A 21,842-nucleotide genomic window follows, 5' to 3' on the forward strand; every position below is an offset into this window, starting at 1 on the left:
AACGCTTGTTCAGATGACTTTAAAATGTGAACTTTAAAATTTTTAGAAACATAATTCCTCAACATATATCAAGATGGATTTTAATGCCATTTCTGACCTGCTGTATTTAAGTATAATTTTTATCATATATACTGATAAATTGTTAACTTATCCAACTTGAAAATCTTACTATTAATTTGTTCCTGTTTTCAACAATTCCATTCCTTTCAAAGTATGTACACTTGTTTCTACTCGTGCTGTAATAATAGGATTATATAAACTAAAGGGTAGTTAGCAGTTGGATAGTTGACAAAGATGGCTGAGGAGCCCCTTACAAATGCCATGCTCCATTCCCCTTGTATCAAGAAACCACTGTGAACTCTAAGAGTAACACATTGTACAATCCTCCAGGTCATAAAATAATATATATCTTCCATTTTACATGTAATGTGTCAAACCCTCACTTTTGTAGCATTTTTAGCTGTCATGGTAAATTTAACAGGAGAATGAATGAAAATATGTACACTGAAAACTCTAGGACATTATGAGAGTAATGAAGAAGGCACAAATAACTGGAAAGATATCCATGTTATGGATTGGAAAAATTAATATGTTTAAAATGACCATACTACCCAAAGCAATCTATAGATCCAAGATCATATCTATCAAAATTCTAATGCTTTTTTTTTCCACAGTAAAAGGGAAAAAATCCTAAAATTTGTATGGAACTAAAAAAGACCTCAGTCATCTAAAGCATTTTGGGGAAAAAAGAATTAAGCTAGCAGTATCACACTTCTTGATTTCAAAGTATATTACAAAGTTATAGTATTCAAAACAATATGATATTGGCATAAAAATAGACATATAGACAAACAGAACAGAATCAAGAGCCCAAAAATAAATCTATGCATATACAGTTCACTATTATTTAACAAAGAAGCCAAAAATACTCAGTGGAATAAAGACAGTCTCTTCAATAAATGATGCTAGTAAAATTGGATATTCACACATAAAAAAATTAACTAGACTCCTATCTTGTACCACTCATAAAAATTAACTATAATTGGATTAAAGGCTGAAATGTAAGACCTGAAATCATAAAACTCCTATAAAAAGTGGGGGGAAGATTCATGACACTGGTCTTGGTGAAGAGTTCTTGGAAGTGAGGCCAAGTATACAAGAAACAACAACAAAAACAAAAAAGTGGGACTACATCAAACTAAAAAACTTCTGCACAGAAAAAAATCAGTAAGATGAAAAGGTAACCTATGGAATGGGAAAAAATATTTCAAACCATCTGTCAGATAATATCAAAAATATGAGGAACTCATACACTTCAATATCAAAGACTAAACAATCTGATTTTAAAATGGGCACAGAACCTGAATAAACATTGTTCCAAAAAAGACACACAAGTGGCCAAAATGCATGAACATCACAAGTCACAGCAGGGAAATACAAATCAAAATCATAATGAGAACTACTGCACACTTGTTAGGATGGCTATTATCAAAGAGAAGAGGCAATAAATGCGGGCAATGATATGGTGGAAAGGGAACTTTGTGCATTGTTGGTCGGAATGTAAATTGATTCAGCTTCCATGGAAAACAGCATAGATGTTCCTCAAAAATTAAAAAATAGAGCTACAGTGGGATCAGCAATACTACTTCTGGGAATACATCTGAAGGAAATGAAATTACTATCTTGAAAAGATATGTGCATACCTATGTTCATTGCAGCATTATTCACAATAGCCAAGACGTGGAAACAACCTAAGAAACTATTGATAAACAAATGGATAAAGAAATGTTTGTGCATAATTATAGATATATGTAATATAATATTATATAGCCCTAAAAGAGGAAAATCCTGCCATTTGTGATGTGGATGAAACTTAAAGGTATTACACTAAAAATGAAATAAGTCAGAGATAAACAAGTACTGCATACTCTTACTTATATGTGAAAACATTTTTTTAAATACAGAAACATAATAGACTGATGGTTGCCTGGGGCAGGGCATAGGTAAGGGAAATGGGAAGTTGTTGGTCAAATGGTATGAACTTTCAGTTATAAGTCGAATAAATTCCAGGATCTAATACACAACATGATGGCTAGTTTACAATGTTGTGTTGTATACATAAAATTTATTAAGAGAGTAAATCTCAGATATTCCCGCGGTACACAAAAGTTAACTATATGAGGTTACCTTTGATGTGACTTATGTGTTAACTAACATTATTGTGATAATCACTTCAAAATATATAAGTATATCAAATCATCCACACTGTACACTGTAAACTCATACAATGTTATTTTTTTTAAGTTTATCTCAATAAAGATGAAAAAAAAGGAAGTCAATCTTCACAAAGAGAAATATATTAACTATGATTGAGGTCCTATATAACTAAAGCCCTAGCATTAAAAACTGATGATTAAAAATGCAATCACTGTCCAAATCTTCATCTGGAAGTATGTAACAAGGGTAACTAACATTAGATCACTCAGGTTTTAAATTCTTAAATATAGATTGAAGGTATAATCACATTTTTATGAATTAGACAAATGAGAAGTTAGTTTTAGAGTAGATGAAGTTCAGTGGGCACTCAGATATCTAGAGTTCTCTCCAAGTTCAAAGATAACATACCTATATAAGATTAATTTTGGATCCCCTGGACATCTAATATCCTAATTTCTATGTTTGTGTCACTCAAGGCTTCACTGATGTTAACCTGGTGGGAGATACTATGAGAAATTTAAAATAAGCAGAACTTGAAATAGAAGGAATTAGCACAACCATTTCTTCTATTTCAAGTTCTGCTCATTTTTAATCTAAAATAGAAGGAATTCACACAACCATGGGCTTCCTGGTGGCTTAGATGGTAAAGAATCTGCCTGCAACATGGGAGACCTGGGTTCAATCCCTGGATCGGAAAGTCCCTTGGAGGAGGGCACAGCAATCCACTCCAAAATTCTTGCCTGTAGAATCCTCATGGACAGAGGAGCTTGGCTGGCTACAGTCCCTGGGGTCGCAAAGAGTAGGACATGACTGAGCGACTAAGCACAGTACAACCATAGGTGACTGAGATTCATGAACAGTATTACATGAGTTAGAAAGACAGAATATCAATATCAGGCCTGTAATGGTAAAAATCAGTATAGTCAGGTTCTGACTTTTTAATGTTGAGCTAATGGAGAAGGAAATGGCAACCCACTCCAGTACTGTTGCCTGGAGAATCCCACGGACGGAGGAGCTGGTAGGCTACAGTCCACGGGGTCGCAAAGAGTCAGACACGCCTGAGCGACCTCACTTTTTCACTTAAGTTCACAGTAGTAAATAGCAGGAGTTGTAACAGATGACTATCAGAAGAGGTCAGCAAAGAGCTATCTGGGCTGGAGAAAGCATTCCATTTGAAAAGGGGAGGAGGGAACTATTTTAACATGGATTAAGTTACATGGAAAATGCTATTCTAAACCAGTATCAAATGGCACCCAAGGTGACCTCTAACCTTCTGCATGTTATTTTCTCCTGGTTTCCTCCCAGTCTCTCTGAACATTTCTTCTCGGTTTCCTTCCCTGGGTCTTTTTTTTTCTCCTATTTATTGTTTCGCTGCTAAGTCATGTCCAACTCTTTTGTGACCCCATGGACTGTAGCCTGCCAGATTCCTCTGTCCTTGGGATTTCCTAGCAAAAATATTGGAGTGAGTTGCTTTTTTTCCCCCAGGGGATTTTCCCAACCCAGGGATCAAACTCATGTCTCCTGCATTGGCATGAACTTCTTTACCACTGAGCCCCCTGGGAATACCAATATAGGGATTCAGTTCAGTTCAGTTCAGTTCATTCGCTCAGTCGTGACATTCAGTTCAGTTCAGTTCAGTTCAGTCACTCAGTCGTGTCCGACTCTCTGCGACCCCATGAATCACAGCACGCCAGGCCTCCCTGTCCATCACCAACTCCTGGAGTTCACTCAAACTCACGTCCATAGAGTCGGTGATGCCATCCAGCCATCTCATTCTCGGTCGTCCCCTTCGCCTCCCGCCCCCAACCTTACGCAGCATCAGAGTCTTTTCCAGTGAGTCAACTCATTGCATGAGGTGGCCAAAGTATTGCAGTTTCAGCTTTAGCATCAGTCCTTCCAATGAACACCCAGGATTGATCTCCTTTAGAATGGACTAGTTGGATCTCCTTGCATTCCAAGGGACTCTCAAGAGTCTTCTCCAGCACCACAGTTCAAAAACATCAATTCTTTGGCGATCAGCCTTCTTCATTGTCCAACTCTCACATCCATACATGACCACGGGAAAAACCATAGCCTTGACTAGATGGACCTTGGTTGGCAAAGTAATGTCTCTGCTTTTTAATAGACTATCTAGGTTGGTCATAACTTTTCTTCCAAGGAGTAAGCGTCTTTTAATTTCATGGCTGCAATCAGCATCTGCAGTGATTTTGGAGCCCAAAAAAATAAAGTCTGACACTGTCTCCACTGTTTTTCCATCTATTTCCCATGAAGCGATGGGACCAGATGCCGTGATCTTTGTTTTCTGAATGTTGAGCTTCAAGCCAACCTTTTCACTCTCCTCTTTCACTTTCATCAAGAGGCTTTTGAGTTCCTCTTCACTTTCTGCCATAAGGGTGGTGTCATCTGCATATCTCAGGGTATTGATATTTCTCCCGGCAATCTTGATTCCAGCTTGTGCTTCTTCCAGCCCAGAGTTCCTCATGATGTACTCTGCATAGAAGTTAAATAAGCAAGGTGACAATATACAGCCTTGACGTACTCCTTTTCCTATTTGGAACCAGTCTGTTGTTCCATGTAGAGTTCTGACTGTTTCTTCATGATCTGCATACAGGTTTCTCAAGAGGCAGGTCAGATGGTCTGGTATTCCCATCTCTTTCAGAATTTTCCACAGTTTATTGTGATCCACCCAGTCAAAGGCTTTGGCATCGTCAATGAAGCAGAAATAGATGGTTTTCTGGAACTCTCTCGCTTTCTCCATTTACATTTGGTTAAATCTCATTGACAGGATTTCTGAGAGTGTGATTACAGAGATGGATCACTGGGATCAGTCAGTTCCCTCCCTAGCTGAATCATCAGATTCCCACCATGCTTCTCTCAGGTTGAGGATGCTCAGAAGACACATCATCCACGTGCTCACATAAAGCATGTCCTCCCCTTCCTTCCCACCCCTCCAGACAATAAAATCTGCAAATTAGTTGTGATTTTCTGGTGTTTTCACTGGAAACCATAAGTCTGAGTGGGCTTATTCAATGTGAGGGTCACAATGAGAGAAAGTGGATCGTTTTATTTTTCTGTGTGCACCCCGTAAATATTGATTTTCCAGAGTTCTGGCCTTGGTCTGCCTTATTCCTACTTTTCATCTTCTCCATCTCTTTATTTCAATCTATATCCTTTCATCAACACCACAGTGATAATTATGAACACTATGCCAACAGACCCTCTGTTAGCATGTGAGGCAGCCTTAGTGCCAATGTGCCTTTTCTTGACAGATGGATTTCAAATAGCTATCCCTATGTCTTCAACACAAAAAGGCTTCTTTTTCTCCAGACTTCTACAATCCCATTCTTTAGGGTTAAGAATGTCTTGATCAAACTAATGCCTACTTTTGTTATTTTTTCACATACTCTCAGCAAAGCCACATGTTGCAAACAATAAAAACCAGTCTTTATATATCAAGAATTCACAAACCTCCATCACTAACCATTCTTTCAACACCGAGACTCCAATACTATCTTTCAATCAAACATTTCCAAGGAAAATACAGTTTCTTCTCTTTGCTATTTCCAGCGCACACTTTCTAGTCCTTATCTTGTATTTTCAATATTTGAAAATGCTCACCTTTTATTCCTCAAAATGTTTTTTTTTTAATTTTAATTGGAGGCTAATCACGTTACAATATTGTATTGGTTTTGCCATACATTGACATCCTTTACTATTTTTCAGCTATGGGGTTTGTGTGAGTTGTGTGGTTTCTATATTGATTTGACAATAAATAAACATTGGTTTTCAGGAGGAAGTCAGCTCTCAGTCTTGCTACTTTTTTCCTGCATTCTTTACATAGATGCTGGAAAATCCATGGCTTTAAGAGCTTTCTATATTTGAAGACTCCCCAGATTTGTACTTATATCCACAAATGTGATATCTTCTCTTAGAGATCTCTTGGGCACCTAAAAATAAGCATAAACAAAACAAAAATGTAATCTTTTCCCCTAACCATGATATTTCTTGGGCTGCACCCATAACTAATAGGAACAGAATCAAGTACCCATTTACACAAGCCTGAATATTCATGGAGTCGCAGAGTAGGGCACGACTGAGTGACTGAACTGAACTGAACTGAACTGAATATCAAAACTCATTCTTAATTCTTTCCTCTACCTTACCATCTGTCATCTCCCACAAAAAAGTCAATACCTTTCACTAATTTATCTTCCAAAATACAGATACCTTCTCCCAATGTTCTATGTTGCTGTTAGAATTATTGTCTCTTTCTTAGATTGCTACAATAAAACTTCTAATAATCAGTTCTAGTCTATTTTTGTCTAGTCCACCACAATCTTCTACAGTGTAAGTGTGGTCAGTTCACTGCTGCTACTGCAGCTACTAAGTCACTTCATTCATGTCCAACTCTGTGCAACCCCATAGACGTCAGCCCACCAGGTTCCCCTGTCCCTGGGATTCTCCAGGCAAGAACACTGACGTGGGTTGCCATTTCCTTCTCCAATGCATGAAAGTGAAAAGTGAAGTTCCTCAGTCGTGTCTGACTCTTAGCGACCCCATGGACTGCAGCCTACCAGGCTCCTCCATCCATGGGATTTTCCAGGCAAGAGTACTGGAGTGGGGTGCCATTGCCTTCTCCGGGTCAGTTCACTACTCTATGCATTTCCTTTTAGCTGTTTTCAAAATCTGTGTAGAAATGTCCATTATTCTTAAAGTCTGTTATTTACTCTTCAACTATTGCTCTAGCTAGAACTCTAAGTTCTCTGTCTCCCATGTGCTCTAGCAGTAGAAATAAAATAATTTTAATAAAAATAAAGCCATAATAGCAGCAAATATTTACCAGGCATTTTCTATGTGCCAAATATTGCAGTTTCCTAAATATAGGAAACTCTCTTGTCTCCTGTCTTTGTGCTGGATAGGCTTTCTTTCTAGAATGACTTTGCATTCTGTTTATTCACCAATGCTTGTCCTTCAAACCAGGCACCAATTTTCCCTAAATAAGGTGCCTCTTGTCTGTGCTCTCACAGTATACAATTTACAATGTTTTAAAATCACAAAGATATACTACCAAAACCATGATATGGAATTCAAAATAGTTCCAAAAGTTTTTTTAAAATGTTTTTGTTTTTGAACACACCAAATGCACACTGTAGTTCATGTATGAGAGAAAGTGTGGGTCTGGATGGAAGGGCAGGGAGAGATTGGGCTAGGGTGTACTGAGGAAGGGGAGGCTCAGAGGAAGTCACAATCAGGGTCAAAGCATGGATACCCTGACCGTTTTTCCTGGAAGAAGGCGGATCTAGAGAGAACTCGGTAGTTCTATGAGCCAGCAAAGAAGTCTTAGAATGAAAAACACCTGGGTGCCAGGGGCCCTTTGTCCCAAACTGGGAGTCTGCATCACATTACCTATCAAACCAACCCCAATTTGATTCCTCAGTTAGAGTCACAGTGCAGCAGTGTCTCCCCCAGGGGATCCAGCCAGGTGTGAGGGTTCAGGATCTGTTACAAGTGCTATGAAGGAGCATGCCCTCCCACAGATCAGAAACAGGGAAGTTTGAATGCCTGGGCAGGAAGTCAAATGCTTGCCGAAAGTCCAAAAACCCAGGGCAGCAACACAGGCTTCTGGAGTGGCCCCTAGGTTAAAGATTTAATGAGAAACCATCTGTTTACAAATAATGCAGCCAAAGCATTGTATGTTGCTGCTGCTGCTGCTAAGTCACTTCAGTCGTGTCCGACTCTGTGCGACCCCATAGACGGCAGCCAACCAGGCTCCCCCGTCCCTGGGATTCTCCAGGCAAGAACACTGAGTGGGTCGCCATTTCCTTCTCCAAGCATTGTATACACAACATCATATCATTTCTGGAGTAGGAAATGGCAACCCACTCCAGGGTTTTTTGCCTGAAATTTTCCATTGACAGAGGAGCTTGGTGGGCTAGAGTCCATGGGGTCCCAAGAATCAGATAATGACTAACTTTCATTTTATATCGTTTACATTTGGCACATAAACTTAAAGGCTTTTAAATTAACTGAGACTTAAATATCTAGATAATTAATGAGAAATTGAGGTTTTTTACTTTAGAGACTTGGTCTTAATTATATTCATGGTTGTTTTAGCAATGCAGCAATAAATTCTACACTTAACATTTTCAGTTCAGTTCAGTCGCTCAGTCGTGTCCAACTCTTTGCAACCCCATGGACTGCAGCACACCAGGCCTCCCCGTCCATCACCAACTCCCAGAGTCCACTCAAACTCATGTCCATCGAGTTGGTGATGTCATCCAACCATCTCATCTTCTGTCATCCCTTCCTCCTCCTGCCTTCAATCTTTCCCAGCATCAGGGTCTTTTCCAATGACTCGTTTCTTAGCATCAGGTGGCCAAAGTATCAGAGTTTCAGCTTCAGCATCAGTCCTTCTAATGAATATTAGGGACTGATTTCCTTTAGGACTGACTGGTTGGATCTCCTTACAGTCCAAGGGACTCTTAAGAGTCTTCTCCAACACCACAGTTCAAAAGCATCAATTCTTCGGTGCTCAGCTTTCCTTATAGTCCAACTCTCACATCCATACATGACCACTGGAGAAACCATAGCTTTGACTACATAGACTTATTTTGGCAAAGTAATGTCTCTGCTTTTTAACATGCTGTCTAGATTGGTCATAACTTTTCTTCCAAGGGGCAAGTATCTTTTAATTTCATGGCTTCAGTCACCATCTGAAGTGATTTTTGAGCAACCTAAAATAAAGTTTCCCACTGTTTCCATTGTTTCCCCAACTATTTGCCATGAAGTGATGGGACCAGATGCCATGATCTTAGTTTTCTGAATGTTGAGTTTTAAGCCAACTTTTTCACTCTCCTCTTTCACTTTCATCAAGAGGCTCTTTAGTTTTTCTTCGCTTTCTGCCATAAGGGTGGTGTCATCTGCATAGCTGAGATTATTGATATTTCTCCCAGCAATCTTGATTCCAGCTTGTGCTTCATCCAGGCAAGCATTTCACATGATGTACTCTGTATATAAGTTAAATAAGCAGGGCGACAATATATAGCCTTGAAATACTCCTTTTCGTATTTTCTGTTGTTCTATGTCCAGTTTGAATTGTTGCTTCTAGACCAGTATACATATTTCTCAGGAAGCAGGTCAGGTGGTCTGGTATTCCCATCTCTTGAAGAATTTTCCACAGTCAAAGGCTTTGGCATGTCGATATAGCATAAGTAGATGTTTTTCTGGAACTCTCTTACTTTTTTGATGATCCAATGGATGTTGCAATTTGATATCTGGTTCCTCTGCCTTTTCTAAATCCAGCTTGAACATCTGGAAGATCACTGTTCACATTCTGTTGAAGCCTGGCTTGGAGAATTTTGAGCAGTACTTTGCTAGCATGGAAGATGAGTGCAATTGTGCTATAGTTTGAACATTCTTTGGCACTTAACATTTTGATAAAATTAAATATGTATTCACTCTATTATTTCTGAGAATGTTATTGACATCTTGGAACCAGGTATTATTGGAATCAAGATATCAGTTTTGAGTCAACAGTTGTCCTGACAACGTTTGTTCACTAATTATTTTTAAAATGAAATATAAATCCTAGCTTTTACTCTAGTCAGCTCCACTTTAAATGTCAAATTATATTTAGAACAATATGCCTAACTCTTAAGCATGTGATTCAGTTATCATTCTAGAATCAATACCACAAGCAGATTTTCTCAACTTCATATGGAGAAATGATATGATACCTCAAGATCTTGTCTTAAAATTTCTCTAACATTGAAGTGAAGTGTTAGTTGTTCAGTCAAGTCTGACTTTGCAATCCCATGAACTGTAGCTTGCCAGGCTCCTCTGTCCATGGGATTTCCCAGGCAACAATACTGGAGTGGGTAGCCATCCCCTTCTCCAGAAGATCTTCCTGACCCAGGGATGAACACAGGCCTCCTGCATTAGAGGCAGATGCTTTGCCATCTGAGTCACCAGGGAAGCCCTCTAAGATTGAAACATGCAACAATCAAAGCAAAAGACAGAAGTTATTAATCACTTTCATTTTGAGCTGGAAGGTCTGAATACAGAAGTCTCTCTAACTTTTCTCCAAATGCTTTTTTTTTTTTTTTGAGAGCCTAATATATCTCTTTTATTTCCTTGTTTTATTTTTTTAAATTTATTTATTTTAATTGTAGGCTAATTACTTTACATTATTGTATTGGTTCTGCCATAAGATTCTCCATATGCTTTAAACCTTTAATATTGTGTAACCCGATTTCAAGCAGGTTCAAGTTACTCCAGAATATGGTTTCAACAGCTGATTTTCTTTTGAGGAAAAGTAATCTAAGTATCTGGAGAAGGCAATGGCAAGCCACTCCAGTACTATTGCTTAGAAAATCCCATGGATGGAGGAGCCTGGTAGGCTGCAGTCCGTGGGGTCGCTAAGGGTCGGACACGACTGAGCGACTTCACTTTCACTTTTTACTTTCACATTGGAGAAGGAAATGGCAACCCACTCCAGTGTTCTTGCCTGGAGAATCCCAGGGACGGGGGAGCCTGGTGGGCTTCCGTCTATGGGGTCACACAGAGTCGGACACGACTGAAGTGACTTAGCAGCAGCAGCAATCTAAGTATCTGAATATAGTAGGACAAAATATATCAACTTCATCCAAAGGAACTAAACAGAAACCCACTCTCTATTCCATCAAGAGTATTTAATTTCCAGTTTATATGCCTTTTACTTTATTTCTAACATATATTTATTTGTCTGATTTTTCTACCATGTTTCAGTTCAACTTCCAGGTATTATCCTTAACTTCCAGTCATACTGTGTTGTGTCAAATATAGAGATCTTTTACTTATAATCCAGAAATTAAAGGAATTCACTTTCAAATCACACAAAGAAATCAACTTTGTTAACAAAATTCATTAAGAATGTATCTGCTTTCATTTTTAAAGGATAATATTGAAAAATTTTTAAATCACATTTAGAAATGAATAGATTATATTCATTTATTCCATTAGCCAGAACTAATGAATAACTTGCCCTCAGGGAAGCTGAGGCTAACGTTTACTGAGGATTGTTTGTTTTGTTTTTGTTCTAATGCACCATTCGTCACAGAGCAAAACCAAATTGTGTGATCTGTTGAATCAGTTACACACTATCAATCCACACATTTCTATAAAAGAAAGTTGTAATGCCTCCAGACGAGTTTTAGGAGGTTAAAGAACACAAAATAAACTACTAATATAACATGTCATTCCTATCTTGGTCAAGAGCTGGTAAAATCTTTGATAGCACAAAGCTACCACAGATTAGCTGCAAGTTAACAGTATTGTACACACTCCTCTTTCCCTGGACATTGGAGGTTGAATTGCACTTCAGGTTTTTTCTATGTGTAAGTGCCAGAGTACTGAGTAAGGTAAAGGAAAAGGCTCCTCTTTGATAGGAACATTTTATCTTACTGACAGATGAAGGGCATTATAAAGGTTTAATCAAATAATTTGTGCACATGCATACACAATGGTACAGGGGAAATAAATATTCTCTACAGTGATATGAGTGTCCTGGTCACTTATTTTCTAATATATTAGAGACTATATAGGAGGATCTAATTCAACCAGTTCCTCTGTTTCAATATCATGCTCCCTGAGTCCGGTGACTTACTAATTGGATTCTTAAACCACTAAATGTTGAAGCAGGTGTCATCCAATTTGAAACTATGGAAAGAAGCATATCTAATAAAATTAATCTTAATACTCAAATACCCTTCTGGATTACAGATCAATCTGATTATTCTTAGGTGAGCTATTAAACTTGAGTCCAGGACCTACCTCCTGTTGTCTCCCAAGAATCTGTCTGAGCAGCTGACCACCTACTTCTACAGATCAGAATTCTAACAACACTGCATATGAGCGGAAATAATACTATCTTAACTCACAATTCATTTCAGTATGTAAGCTGATAGTCTAACTCATACTTTAATTCCTTTTGGTGAAAAAGTAAAAACATGAAATTAACTTGGAATTATATGTGTTTGCAAATTTCAAATATATGTATTTTTTGAAAAACACAGAAAACAATTTTAGAAGACTAATGTACAAGTCCTGTAAACAAAGTAAACTAGAAAGGATATTGCATGGTAGGTGCATTTAAGTCATTCACGTGTTTTAGAGCATAGTTTTATATATATGAAAAAAGCATTTATTTTCCTTCAGTGTTCTTTAGTCTAAAATGTGTTGGGACCACTTTTTGTTTTATAGCTGGAATGATTTCTCTAGGCAGTAGTATACATTTCTGTATTTGAATTCAAATAAAGTATTTTATGACAGCTGCAAGCTGAAATAATATAATCAAAATTAATCATGGTAATGATAGAAAAAATATATTGGTGGGAGATGTTCATATGAAATAATTTTTGGTGCTAGTATCTTAAAAATATTAAGCAAAATGCAATGTTACAATAAAATTTTCCAGTATGTACTGAATTTCACAAAATAAAGAATTTTATATAGCTTCTTTTCTGATTTTGTATGTTTTTCATTTGGAATTTTTATAAGATTATACATCTGCTTAACCAAGTAAAATTTTTGCCACATACCCCTTAATTTTATAGTCATAGCCCTTCTCCCTATGCCTTTTCCTGTTCATCAGGGAATAGCCCATGGTTTCCTATGAGCCACTAAAATGGGACTTTTGTTAGCAGGATACAATTGCTTCAGAAACAACCAGAGGGTTGGGATGGGGAGGGAGATGGAAGGGGGGTTCAAGATGGGGAACACATGTACACCTGGGGCAGATTCATGTCACTGTATGGCAAAACCAATACAATAATGTAAATAAATAAATAAAAAGAAATAAAATCACTTTATGAGGTAAGAAGCATGTAAAAATCTGTCCGTATCTCAGTGTGGAGAGAAACTGTAATGAATAAAAACATCAGTAAAAGAAGGAATTCTTCATGCATTACCAAAGGTCCTACTTTTCCTGTTTTCCTATAAGTCAAATTACTGAAACTTGTGAGTTAGAATATTAATTGCTTTAAGAAAACTGAAAACTCTTCCTACTCTTTCAAAGCTATATTTATTCAGGTCATATAATTGACTTCATGATAAAGTTATATCCTGCTAATGTAGATGCTAGAAAGTATGTGATCTTGATTGATATTTGTATTCTAAATTCTTTCAGAAAAACTGCGTCCCCTAAACTTTTCTGCCCTTAGATTGTCTACGATAGTTTTAGTCCCTGTTGATGTTCACAGTGGTTTAATGATGGTGATGAGAGATTTATTTTTTAAAGTCCTTTTGACATATAAGGATGCAAAGTGAAAGAGGAAGAATGTTCACTTGTCCCACATGGGACACAAGGCTGAAAGGTTCAAACTGTATTGATATTCATGAAGCAAAACAACCAACTTCCTTTTTTGAAACACTGAACATAAGAATGTTCCACTTTACATTTCAGAGAGATTATTAGCTAAGTGATTAATTTACTAAAATGCATTCAGACTGTAAAACAATGGCCAGGAGAAGGTTGATTTAAGAAAATACCTATTGATGCTTTAACATAGGCCAACTTTGCTGAAAATATCCAGCTCCTTAGATGGATATGATTTCCAGATGTCTTCTCTTGAAGGGATTTGTAAAACTAGGGAGCTACAAAATAGGTTTTTCTTTCTCTTTGAGGATTAATTTGATAAGAATTTTTAAAACTGTAGATGTTCATAGTTTAATGCTCAGATATATATATTTTAAATTTTTGTTTACTTTAGTCCCACTATCACTCCAATGTCTAAACTCTCTTCTCCCTAATATTTCAGATCTTGCAGTAACTACATCTATCAAACCAAACTCTTTCTGAAACGCATCTCCTGCCTTAATTCCAGTTATTTTAGATTATTGGGCTTCATTTGTTCATCATATGATTGTCTTCTCTTCTTGAGTGTAAACTCATCTATCCTTCTTGCTTCTTTATTCCCTGACCAGCCCTCTGTATAGAGACACACTTAATCTGTGCTCCTGTAGTAACTGACTATGCATTTAAATTCTTATTGTATTTATTCATTCTATCCCCAGATTATAAATTCCTTGATAACAAAATGATCATGCATCACTGAACTGGGATTTCCTCAGGAATTAACATAATGCCTGGCATATAGGATATGCTCACAAAATGATTAGCTGGTTAATAAAGTGCATCTACCTTATCTGCTTACACAAATCTCACCTGTCCTACTAGAAATGTATAACCACCATTGCCAAGAAAAACCGTCATACATCTTTGTCTCCTTTAACTCATTCAACTCCTGGATAGATTAGCATATCAAAACTGAAAGCGATACTACTATAAACACTAACATTAACAAAACTATACTAAAATAGATAATAGTAATATAACTTTGGGCATTTATTGAATGCTTAACAAGTATTATACAGTGTGTTAAGTGTGAGAAAATATGTGACCTGTCCTAAGCAATACAGCTTGGGCTGAGGTACATCAGAGAGTGAATACAAGGCCTGCTTGAATTGAAAGTCCATTATAGTTTTGAATATTTTAAGGTATAGGCTTTATAAAGCATTTTGTATTTGAACAATATAAATATTTCAATAAATATCAGTTATTATTTTGTCGTCAACTTTATCTTTCATTGCTGTCCAGTTGGTTTATTTATGCAAAACTTTGGTCTTCCCTGGTGGCTCAGACAGTAAAGCATCAGCCCACAATGCGGGAAACCCGGGTTCAATCCCTGGGTCAGGAAGAGCTCCTGGAGAAGGAAATGGCAACCCACTCCAGTATTCTTGCCTGGAAAATCCCAGGACTGGAGAAGCCTGGTAGGCTACAGTCTATGGGGTCGCAGAGTCCACGGGGACACGACTGAGCGACTTCACTTTCACTTTCTTTCCACGATGCCAAGCACATACTTTCTCGCATAACTGTAAGTTAGGAGTGACACCTTCAGTTCAGTCGCTCAATCATGTCCGACTCTGCGACCCCATGAATCACAGCACGCCAGGCCTCCTTGTCCATAACCAACTCCCAGAGTTCACCCAAACTCATGTGCATCGTGTTGGTGATGCCATCCAGCCATTTCATCCTCTGTTGTCCCCTTCTCCCCCTGCCCCCAATCTCTCCCAGCATCAGGGTCTTTTCCAGTGAGTCAATTCTTCACATGAGGTGGCCAAAGTATAGGAGTTTCAGCCTCAGCATCAGTCCTTCCAATGAACACCCAGGACTGATCTCTTTTAGGATGGACTGGTTGAATCTCCTTGCATTCCAAGGGACTCTCAAGAGTCTTCTCCAACACCACAGTTCAAAAGCATCAATTCTTCGACGCTCAGCCTTCTTCTCAGTCCAACTCTCACATCCATACATGACCACTGGAAAAACCATAGCCTTGACTAGATGGACCTTGGTTGGCAAAGTAATGTCTCTGCTTTTAAATATGGTATCTATGTTGGTCATAACTTTCCTTCCAAGGAGTAAGTGTCTTTTAACTTCCTGGCTGCAATCAGCATCTGCAGTGATTTTGGAGCCCCCAAAAATAAAGTCTGACACTGTTTCCACTGTTTCCCCATCTATTTTCCATGAAGTGATGGGACCAGATGCCATGATTTTAGTTTTCTGAATGTTGAGCTTTAAGCCAACTTTTTCACTCTCCTCTTTCACTTTCATCAAGAGGCTATTTAGTTCCTCTTCACTTTCTGCCATAAGGGTGGTGTCATCTGCATATCTGAGGTTATTGATATTTCTATTTATCAAATACCAATGGAATTGAACTGGCCCCAAAACAAAACAAAGCCATAGACATCAGTACATGTGAAAAAGGTATGGATGCTGTATAGTGTTAAATGCTAAATACTTGTTATATTAAGATTATTATGAGCCTCAGTTATCTAAATGCAAGTTAGAATGAATTTCTAAGTAGATATAAAATAATGTATATTCTGTAATGTAAGTCTCTGCAACAGTTTTAAAAGTTGAACTTTGTGTCTAAAAAATATGTCTTTCAACTATTCAAGTTTTAAATTCCATTATATTTCTTGCCTGAAACATCAAAGCTACATGCTTGAAAAGTTATTTATAGAACCATCCCATTTATGAAATAAGGAGAATAATGTTCCTTCATTGACAGTAAGACTATGGCAAGTGTAAATGTATTCATTTCACTTTAAATTTGTGTTTCCATCATTTTCCCAGTGCCTATAAGTCTAATCATTCTCCTAATCACACTGTAGAAATTGTAGTCATTTCTTCCCCCTGACATGGCTTTTCAATTATATTAACTCTTTAATCTCTGATTTAATTTAAGTTAGAGAAAAAATAATATTTCTAGTGCATGTAAGTTAAAGTTAATGCTGCAAAAATTAAAACTGTAAGCATAAACACAAAAGTTCATCAAAATTTCTGGATTTATAGGCTCCCTTCTTTTTGGGATCAAATCAAAGATATCAACAATACCAATATATCAGACCATCCACTTAGTATTCAGTTCAACTCAGGTTAGTCACTCAGTCGTGTCTGACTTTTTGGCAACCCCTTGGACCACAGCACGCCAGGCCTCCCTGTCCATCACCAACTCCTGGAATTTACTCAAACTCATGTCCGTTGAGTCAGTGATGCCGTCCAACCATCTCATCCTCTGTCCTCCCCTTCTCCTCCTGCCTTCAATCTTTCCTAGCATCAGGGTCTTTTCAAATGAGTCAGTTCTTCACATCAGGTGGCCAAAGTATTGGTGTTTCTTTTATTAGTATACTTCTCACCTCACCATAACTGCAAACAAAGAATAATACAGTCTTCCCTGGGTCACTCACATGGAAAATCTATTCTCTATACTTTAACGGCACAGAATAGAGAATGATTACAAAAAGTAGTGTCTATATTTTGGAAACTTCTTTAAAATGGATTTTCCATTTAAGTGTTGGTTCCTGCTTGCCTGTATGCTCAGTCGCTTCAGCTGTGTCCAACTCTTTTGCAACTCAGTGTATTGTAGCCAGACAGGCTCCTCTGTCCATGAGTTCTCCAGGCATGCGTGGGTTCCCATGCCCTCCTGGGGTATCTTCCTCATCCAGGGATACAACCAGCATCCCTTATGGGCAGATGGGTTCTTAACCACTAGTGCTACCTACGGAGCCCAAGTATTTCACCTTCTTTTAAAAACTTCAGTATTTGTGATAAGATATGATCAACATTCAGAAAACAAAGATCATGGCATCTGGTCTCATCACTTCATGGGAAATAGATGGGGAAACAGTGGAAACAGTGTCAGAGTTTATTTTTGGGGGCTCCAAAATCACTGCAGATGCTGGTTGCAGCCAGGAAATTAAAAGACGCTTACTCCTTGGAAGGAAAGTTATGATCAACCTTGATAATATATTAAAAAGCAGAGACGTTACTTTGCCAACAAAGGTCTGTCTAGTCAAGGCTATGGTTTTTCCCATGGTCATGTATGGATGTGAGAGTTGGACTGTGAAGAAAGCGGATCGCCGAAGAATTGATGCTTTTGAACTGTGGTGTTGGAGAAGACTCTTGAGAGTCCCTTGGACTGCAAGGAGATCCAACCAGTCCATTCTAAAGGAGATCAATCCTGGGTGTTCATTGGAAGGACTGATGCTAAAGCTGAAACTGCAATACTTTGGCCACTTCATGCGTCGAGTTGACTCACTGGAAAAGAATCTGATGCTAGGAAGGATTGGGGGTGGGAGGAGACGGGGACAACAGAGAATGAGATGGCTGGATGGCATCACCGACTCGATGGACATGAGTTTGAGTGAACTCCGGGAGATGGTGATGGACAGGGAGGCCTGGCGTGCTGTGATTCATGGGGTCGCAAAGAGTTGGACGTGACTGAGCGACTGAACTGAACTGAATTGATGATTAACACAACAAAGAAGGTCAGAACTGTTGATAAATATGGGACCCATTATAGTGCCTCACTCAGGAAAATGCTGAAGAAAATTGAAATTAACCAGCATGCTGCATACACTTGCTCCTTCTGTGGGAAATCCATGATGAAGAGACAAGCTATGGGCATCTGGCATTGTGATTCCTTCATGAAAATGGCAGCTGGTGGTGCCTGGACCTACAACACTGTTTCTGCTGTCACAGTATAGTCTGCCACCAAAAGACTGAAGAAATTGAAGGACCAGTAGAAGTGCCACCATTTGAAATATTTCTAGAGTATAATAATAGGTTAATTTATAATAACAAAAAATTAATATCTGCAACACTTAAAAATTAAAAAAACACTAAAAACTGGGTAATTATAGGAAAAGATAAACTTACCAAAAGTTTCAAGCAACTCCCAAATTTACTTCTGTTTAACTAATTCTGTGTAACTTTAAGTTTTAAAGTTTAAATAATATATTCATTTTATAATCTACTCTATTTTTCAGAAATAACAAGGCTTCTATAAATCATACACAAGAAAAGAGACACAATTTAATAAGAAAAAGTAATTCAAGTAAAATTAGCTACTTATTACTTATGAAAAAAGTAACAAATTTTAGGATTTTATTGTGTAAGTTCAAAAATTAAAAAAGTCTACAACAAATGCAATGTGAAAATATCATATTCAACTAAATTTATTATGAACATTTCATTTATGATTAAACATAAACATTATTCTGCTAAAATAGTAATAAATATCACCAGTTTAAAGAATTATGTGTCATTAAACCACATTTGAGATTCATTATTATTTCATCTATAAGGAAATTGTGCTATTTCATAGACCACGCACTTTTCCTCATCATGACTTACCAGGGATGGCCAAAAAAATATCAATTACCAGCCATTCTTCATGTTAGACACTGAGATATCACAGAGGGTGAGCTGTGAAAGGTTTAACACTGGCCCATCAAAGATGTTCACATCCTTATTCCCCATACCTATAAATACCGTACCTTCCATGGCAAAAGGAACCTTGTGGATGTGATAAAGTTAAGGATCTTGAGATGGGAACCTTGTTCTGGATTATCTGGGTGAGGTCAATTTAATCACAAGGGTCTTTATAAAAAGGCAATAAGAGGGTCAGACACAGATAGTATTGTGGTAACAGTAGAGATTTGACGATGCTGTATTTCTGTCATTGAAGATGGAGAACGAGGCCATGAACAAGGGAATACAGGTGGCCTTCAAGAGCTATAAAAGGCAGGAAAACCAATTCTCCCCTAGACCCTTCAGAAAGAATGTAGCCCTTCTGATCCACTTTAGAACTTCTCCTCTTAGGAACTACAAGAAATATATATATATATATATATATATATATATATATATATGAATAATAGCATAAGGGGATTTCAAGCAAATAGATCGTGAAACAATGGAAACAGTGACAGACTTTATTTTTGAGGGCTCCAAAATCAATGCAGATGGTGATTGCAGACATGAAATTAAAAGACATTTGCTCCTTGGATGAAAAGGTATGACCAAACTAGACAGCATATTAAAAAACAGAGACATTACCACTTGCTGACAAAGGTCCGTCTAGTCAGTTCACTTCAGTTCAGTTCAGTCTCTCAGTCGTGTCCGACTCTCCATGACCCCATGAATCACAGCACGCCAGGCCTCCCTATCCATCACCAACTCCCGGAGTTCACTCAAACTCATGTCCACAGAGTCGGTGATGCCATCCAGCCATCTCATTCTCCGTCGTCCCCTTCTCCTCCCGCCCCCAACCCTTCCCAGCATCAGAGTCTTTTCCAGTGAGTCAACTCGTCGCATGAGGTGGCCAAAGTATTGCAGTTTCAGCTTTAGCATCAGTCCTTCCAATGAACACCCAGGATTGATCTCCTTTAGAATGGACTGATTGGATCTCCTTGCGGTACAAGGGACTCTCAAGAGTCTTCTCCAACACCACAGTTCAAAAGCATCAATTCTTTGGCAATCAGCTTTCTTCACAGTCCAACTCTCACATCCATACATGACCACAGGAAAAACCATTGCCTTGACTAGACGGACCTTTGTTGGCAAAGTAATGTCTCTGCTTTTTAATATACTAAGGCTATGGTTTTTCCAGTAGTTGAAAGCTGAGCACCAAAGAATTAATGCTTTTGAACTGTGGTGTTGGAGAAGAATCTTGAGAGTCCCTTGGATGGCAAGGAGGTCCAACCAGTCCATCCTAAAGGAAATCAGTCCTGACTATTCATTGGAAGCACTGATGCTGAAGCTGAAACTCCAATATTTTGGCCACCTGATGCAAAAAACTGACTCATTTGGAAAGACACTGATGTTGGGAAAGATTTAGGCCAGGAAGAGATGGGGTGACAGAGGATGATGTAGTTGAATGGCATCACCGACTCAATGGACATAAGCCTAAGCAAATTTCAGGAGTTGGTGATAGAAAGGGAAGCCTGGTGTGCTGCAATCCATGGGGTTGCAAAAAATTTGATATGACAGATGTCTGAACTGAACAAAGCTGAACTGATATAAGAATAAACTTGTGTTGTTTTAAGCCAATAAGTTTATGGTAATTTGTTATGGCAGCCATAGGAAACCAGTACATCTTCCTTCTACAAAAGACTACTTCCAACCATCTTGATGTTTAAGGTATTCCTACTATGTTCCTGATTCAAAATTAGTTTCCTAGGAAATCTGAAAATTAGCAATGCTTTGAGGAAGTCAAATCTCATGTGGAGCTTTCCCAGGTGGAACACATAACAAGTGTACATAGTGATGTTTTCCCATTACTTCAGCAATGATAACTATGACCTTATGTTTAGTTAACCATGCATTTGAAAAATAAGCATTTTAAGTATTTCAACGATGTAGTATCCAACTCGACATTGATATACATAGACTCATAGTTCTTCGAAGTCCTTTAATATAGATAGATGGAGGATGCATGGAAACCAGGTAATTAAAGGAGACAATTCAATTACAACTCTACAATGGATTCATTTGGGACACAAACTGTAAATGTATCATTGGAAGAGACATATTTGATAATTATCTTAACCCCTATGGTTGAGTCCTTTACCAGGGGAAAAAGAGCTAGTACAGTAGAAACTGGCAGGAAAACACTTTTGCAACTGAATTGTTGGCCAAGAGAATGTAATACAACCTATTTTTGTATCATTGCCCATGTATTAGCACTCAGTTTTCAGATTCATTTATATTCCAGAAGATAAATCCCCCCTCAGGGATTTGCTTATATTACAGGGTGGTAAGGATGAAGTCTCACTCTAGAAGGAAAGATGATCAGGTTTGCCAATTCTTCTTTATAAGAGTGGACGATTTCGAAGTTTGCTATTTCTCAGTCATGATACAGTTCAGCTGTGTGCACAGCACCCACCTGGACCTCTCTCCACATTGCCCCAGTGGAATTTGTGGGTCAAAGGGAACATTTGTCATCTGCTACATCATGAGTAGTAAAGTGTCTAAATTTATTTGACTTCTCTCCTTACCAGGGCTTCCCAGGTGGCACAAGTGGTAAAGAATCTGTCGACCAATGCAGGAGATGCAGGTTCAATCTCTGGGTCAAGAAGATTCCCTGCCAAAGGAAGTGACAACCATTCTGGTATTCTTGCCTGGGAAATCCCATGGACAGAGGAGCCTGTTGGGGTAGAGTTTATGGGGTTACAGAGTCAGACACAACTGAGAGACTTAGCACAGCCTTACCAGTTGAATCTAAGGAAGTGTGACTAACCAT

General features: G+C 38.2%; 1 pseudogene; it reads left to right on the forward strand.

The window, feature by feature from the left end:
* Window positions 1-18,063: 18,063 nt before the first annotated feature.
* LOC148778073 (large ribosomal subunit protein eL43 pseudogene) lies at window positions 18,064-18,342 on the forward strand (annotated as a pseudogene).
* Window positions 18,343-21,842: the final 3,500 nt, after the last annotated feature.

The sequence above is a fragment of the Moschus berezovskii genome, chromosome 4 (genome assembly GCF_049115385.1).
Source record: "Moschus berezovskii isolate FMDL1 chromosome 4, NW_MosBer_1.0, whole genome shotgun sequence".
Lineage (NCBI taxonomy): Eukaryota > Metazoa > Chordata > Mammalia > Artiodactyla > Moschidae > Moschus > Moschus berezovskii.